We start from the raw sequence: 5528 nt of genomic DNA, 5'->3' as shown, positions 1-5528 counted from the left end.
AACCGCTGTACTGTCCCGAGGTTATTGATCATTACTTTAGATTTCTGCATCTTAATTTTCAGGCCCACTGTTCTACTCTGTTCGTCCAGGGCGGAAAGCATGCTTTACAATTCGCGCCCCGAGTTACTTAGCAAGGCAATGTCATCAGCAAATCTGAGGTTACTGAGGTCATTGTTGTACAAGCTGAAAAAGAAACGTTGTTCCTGGGCTCTCGCGCATACACGACAATTTCTGAAGTTGTCGAAAGTCATATATTTTGTGGCGACTTGGGTGGTCTAATCCTTCCTCTGACTCCAGTTGTTGCGACTAGGGTGGTCTAATCTCACTGCTGATGCCAGTTGTTAGGACTCCGAGGTTCGGGAATCCATCTTTGTAACTTGGCTAGCGACCACAGACGTCGATCAAGAGATCGATGTTTGCTGAAGAAGGAGAAAAGTTTATACATGGATTTACACGATGAGCACAAGTTAGGATGCTGTAAAAGGGTTGAGAGTTGGGCGAGTTGGTAATGATGTATCTCAAAAAACAAACTGCGCGAAAATTAAAGGGGAGAAGAACACATGAAGACGGCACAAGCGCAGTGCCCTCTTCATGTGTTCTTGTCCCCGTTAATTTGCGCGCAGTTTGTTTTTTTGGGATGCTGTGCTGGCACCAGCCACAGCACCTTTAACAGCAACCCCAAGAGCGACCCGAGAGCACCACAGGCGACACACAATACCGCCTTTTTGTTCAAGCAAAAGTCCCTAGAGTCCTCCTAGAGAATTTAACTCCCAAATGTCTGGTCCAATCACAGACCCACACTGTGACGCATGCCGGCACCGAAGTCGCGTGAAGCCGTTCTGGCGTCTTGCCCACGCGACCAGCTAGGGAGAGGGAGGGCGGCCGTAGGAGGAGGAGAAGCTCTTTATTAGAAAGCAGGAAGTTTAGCCGGCGTACAAAATGGCCTTCATGCCTCTCTGCTAGTGGAGGGGAAAAGCATGAAAGGCTCAAGAGAGAGGGGGGCAGAAAAAATATACGAGCTTTGGAAACGAACTTAGGTACAAAACAGGCAAGTGCCAAAGTCTCAGAATGAAGATATTTGAAGTTGTTCAATTCAGCGAGTGTCGCTGAGGTACGAAAAGCGAAATTTTATGGCTAGGCGTTTCTGAGAAGAAGGCCACGGCCCAAAAATGGTTTTTAAAGTCACTGGCTCTTGGGTATAGCCTATGCGTCCAAGATTGTGCAGCAAGGTTGATCTAGAGTCTTTGTAGGCAGGACACTAGAGTAAAAGGTGCTCAATTGTGTCTTCCGATGCACAGTTGTTGCACATGGAATCGGGAGATAGTCCAACGAGGAAACGGTAGCTGTTGGTGTACGCTGCATTAAGTCGGAGCCCATGAAATAATGGTTCTAGATGACGGGGGAGCCGGTGAGGAAGTCTCAGGACAGCTGAGGGTCAAGAGAGTAGAGAAACGTGTGGTGCTAGGTAGGATCTGACGCAATTCTGTTTCTCTCTAAAAGGGCGTAGCGCGTGGCCAAGGTGGAAGCGTCGTGTTTTGTAGAAATATTCCATGTATGTTTCGGCAGGTGTGGCCTGCACAGGCAGCATCATCAGCTTTTTGGTTTCCTGTAATCCCACAGTGGCCAGGAACCCACCGTAACCCAATATTGTGTCAAGCGCCTACTGAAAGGGGGTGTAGATGGAGAATATCTTTAACGGCAATTTCATATTTAGGTGTTTGCCGCTCTTAAGCAGGCACTGAAGGGCACGTTTAGATTCGGTGAATATGGTGCACTCATTGGGCTCTTGACGGAGGATGTAGCGTATTGCCTCTTTGAGGGAATGTAGTTCAGCTGATGTCAATAACGTGGGTCTTTTTAAACGGTAGGAGAAGAGTTTACCGGTCGATGGGACGAATAATCCAGAGGAGGCACTTTCAGGCAACGAAGACCCATCAGTGAAATTATGGGCCCTGGTGGAATGCAATCTGTGCATGCAATCTAACGCCACTTGGAGTAGTTCATCCTGGGGCGTTATCTCCTTAGTTGTCATCCCTCAGATGCCTAAACCTACACGAGTAGAAGCGAATATCCAGGGTGGAAGCTGAGATTCCATTGCTCGCAATGGTTGCGTTGTTTTGGGATGGGACAAAGCTGTGGTAGCTCCTCCAAACCCAGAACTCTGGGCCGCAGTGATCCTGATCAGACAGTGGGGTGTAGGTTGAAGTAAATGCCGGTAATGGACACGGAGCGACTCCTGTAACATGAGTGCGTCCTGAGGGAAGCAACGAGCTTCAGCGACGGTCCCGGCAACCGAGGAAACTCTGGGTAGGCCAAGACAGACGCCTAGGCTGTTATGTCGTGCCGCTTATAGCTTCATTTGTTACTAGGCGCTGCATGGTTTAGTAAGGAAAGGCTATACGTATGAAGCCATCGATGTAAGCTTTGTGAAACTGTAGTATCGACCCGCAATTGCTACCCCATCGCGAACCGGCAGGTATCTCAGAGTCCGCGACGTCGCACAGATGCGGGCACACAGTCTTTTTATCCTAGGTGACAAGGACAGATTACGGTCAATGATGACGCCAAGATACCTGTGGGTCCGGGCGTACGGGATGGCTTCCCCACTCAGCATAATTAGGTACGGTCCATGCGCTTTATTGTAAACGTCATTGCTACGCTTTTATCCTGCGATAGGTGAAGTCCACAAGCAGCAAGGTAGGTTGAAATGGAGAAGAGCGCCTTCTGGAGACGTTGCTGAGTGGTGCATCTGGAGCGTGCTGCGTACTAGATGTCGTCTGCGTAAATCGTGATGATAACTTCCCGCGGTAGGCACTGTTTCAGCTGTATGAGAGTCAAATTCAAAAGCAGTGGACTTAAAAAGGTTCATTGTGGACCGCCTTTTTCGACGGGGCGACGTGATGTGTCGCCGTCCGAAGTGCGCATAAAAAGCTGATGTCCGGCAAGTTGATCCTCTATCAAAGCGTAGAGGCTTTTTCCAAAACCATGTACTGCAAGAGCTGTAAGAATGGCTGTGTGTGTGGCAGAGTCGTAGGCAGCTTTTATGTCTAAGAAAATAGCGATTCGTATGTGGCTAGAATCTAATTGCTCTTAAACTTACGATATAAGGGTAATTATATTGTCGATTGACGATCTGTGCCTACAGAATCCATTCATATACTTGCGGGTAAAGGCGTCTACTTTCGAGAAACCAGGACTTTCTTTTATGTACCATCTTCTCCATCAGTTTCCTAATACAGTTCAACAGAGCTATAGGCAGAAAAGAGGAATAACACGTGGGCGGCCCTCAAGGCTTTAGAATAGCATTACCTTCCGCGAGTTTCCAATCAGAGGGTAGCTTACCGCTCACCCAAGGGGAATTGTAGAATTCTAGGAGACGGTTCAGGGCATTGTTAGGCAAGGGCGTGAAAGCTGCGTAACTAACGGCATCTGGTCCTGGACACGACTTCGTTTTTTCATCGGAGATTGCGGCTGACAGTTCTTGTAATGTAAAAGGCAGGTCTAGTGCTGAAATAGCTAAGTTGGGAGGTTTAAGGGGTGGAAGTGCACTCGGAGTTGATAAGGAGAGCATCTTTCAATATTCCTCTGCGATCACTTTTATAAAAGAGTGCTCGTGCAGCGAGGGGGAAATCAAAGGGCACAGCTGCTTAGGTTGCGTGCGTAACCCTTTGACAATACACCAGATGCGCGTCAATGGTGTGTGAGTATTTAACGTTGCACAACAGTGTCTCCACCGTTGTCGCTGAAGCTTGCATAGGTGACGCAGTACGTTTCTCTGAGCGCTTCGAAAAGCTCGTAAATCTGTTACACATTTTCTATGGAGGGCTTTTAGCTCCTTTCGCTACAGATGGCGACGAATGGCACACAAGCTTTGGCACTCAGCGTCATTATTGGGTTGATTACAGAGTTTTGTTCTTAAGCACGTGGACTTCCGTAAACAGTGAAGTATAGTTGGGATAATTTCGTCATCTCGAGTCGCTGCCGTAGTGCAGGTTCGTATGGCTTCCACGAAAGCTCTCCAGTCTGTGCACGCGACCTGTTCTTTGTAAGTCTGAGAGTGCGAGTCACGAGTTGATATCAAAATCGGGTAGTGGTCACTTCCTCTTGTCTCTATGTCTGTGCACCACGTGAATTTTGCGGAGAAACCAGCAGTGACGAATGACAGATCGATACAGCTGGTTGTTTTGAGGGATTTGAGGAAGGTAATGCTGCCATCATTTAGGGGTTCAATGCCATGTCTAATTAGGAGGTCCGCGAGTTTTGCACCACGTAGGCTTGTTTGGGAACTGCCCCAAATTTCATTATTACCTTTGAAGTCGCCACAGATAATGTGCGGCCTGGCAGTCGACGTGATGAGGTTGTCCATCCTGATCTCATCAAACTTGGCGTTGGGTTGTAAGTACGCTGCGATGAATGTGGAAGTCTGAGAACCAATAATTGTAGTTGCGCAAATGTACTCATTTGTTTCCTGAGGTGAGGCTAGAATTTCAATCGCCGGAACGTCAGTGCGGAAGCCGACAAGAATCCGGCTTGTACCGCTTACTCTTTGTAGGCGGATGAAATAGTAATCACTCAAGCGGAAATTCTGATCCATTCTTACTCTGAAATGATAATGAATGGGAATCGGTAAGTTTGAAGAAGCTGACCTAGATCACCGAGCTTAGACCTCAGGCCACGCGCGTTCCACTGGAAAATGGTGCATCGTTTTAGGTGACTGTTCAAGGACACTGGCGCGATGGTGATGCTGTCATTGTCTCCTGATCGTGAATGGCACACCAGGTAGGTGGCAAGGTGGTGTTAGCAGAGGTTCTAGAGCCATGATAGCAGCAACTTCAGGCAAGCCTCTTGATGATGGTATGGCGGAGATGAGGCTTTAAACGCCGCAAATAACAGGGGAATTATCACTTTACTGAAGTCGACGTGCGTTGTGGAGGGTGGGTCTCCACTGGCGGTACGGTTGCACGCTGAGTCGCAATGGGCAGCCCAGTGGTAACGGAAGCTTGTGTCTTTGTTGTTGCTCTTAAGGCTGGGGCTTTTGGGGCTTTCTCGAACAGTACGTGCATAAGACGTTTTCGTTGTAGCGTTGATGTGTGTTCAAAGGGAACCCTGAGCAGAGCTAGGTATTGCCCAAACTACATTTAGATTTGGGGGGGGGGGGGGGCTCGCGTTGTTAGGGAGCCCTTCTTTGAAGTTGCTCAACGGCGCGTGGAAGAGTGGCGGCGTGTTTATTCGGGAAGGCACCCAAGGTTTCAGGATGTAGTCCGTCACAATTCTCACATCGACGGTGCGCGCGCGAAGTGCCGTCTTTGTGCGGGTGTGGGCCTGCGCATATTTTACATCGGACGGGCCCATTGCACTGCTTCGCAATATGAGCGTGCCTCTGACATTTGAAGCACTGGTTTGCTGTTCCCAAGTATTCCTCAACGGGATAACTGCAAAAGCCGAGGAAAACGCGCTTTGGTAATGCAGAGCTGTTTGGGGAGTCCAAAAGCACCGTTTTTTTGGCGACGCTCTGCCACTACACCATT

The sequence above is a fragment of the Haemaphysalis longicornis genome, unplaced genomic scaffold (genome assembly GCF_048455015.1).
Source record: "Haemaphysalis longicornis isolate Haplotype H1 unplaced genomic scaffold, Haemaphysalis longicornis Haplotype H1 scaffold_28, whole genome shotgun sequence".
Classification (NCBI taxonomy): Eukaryota; Metazoa; Arthropoda; class Arachnida; order Ixodida; family Ixodidae; genus Haemaphysalis; species Haemaphysalis longicornis.
The sequence above is the reverse complement of the archived record's forward strand: the minus strand, read 5'-3'. Positions refer to the sequence as shown.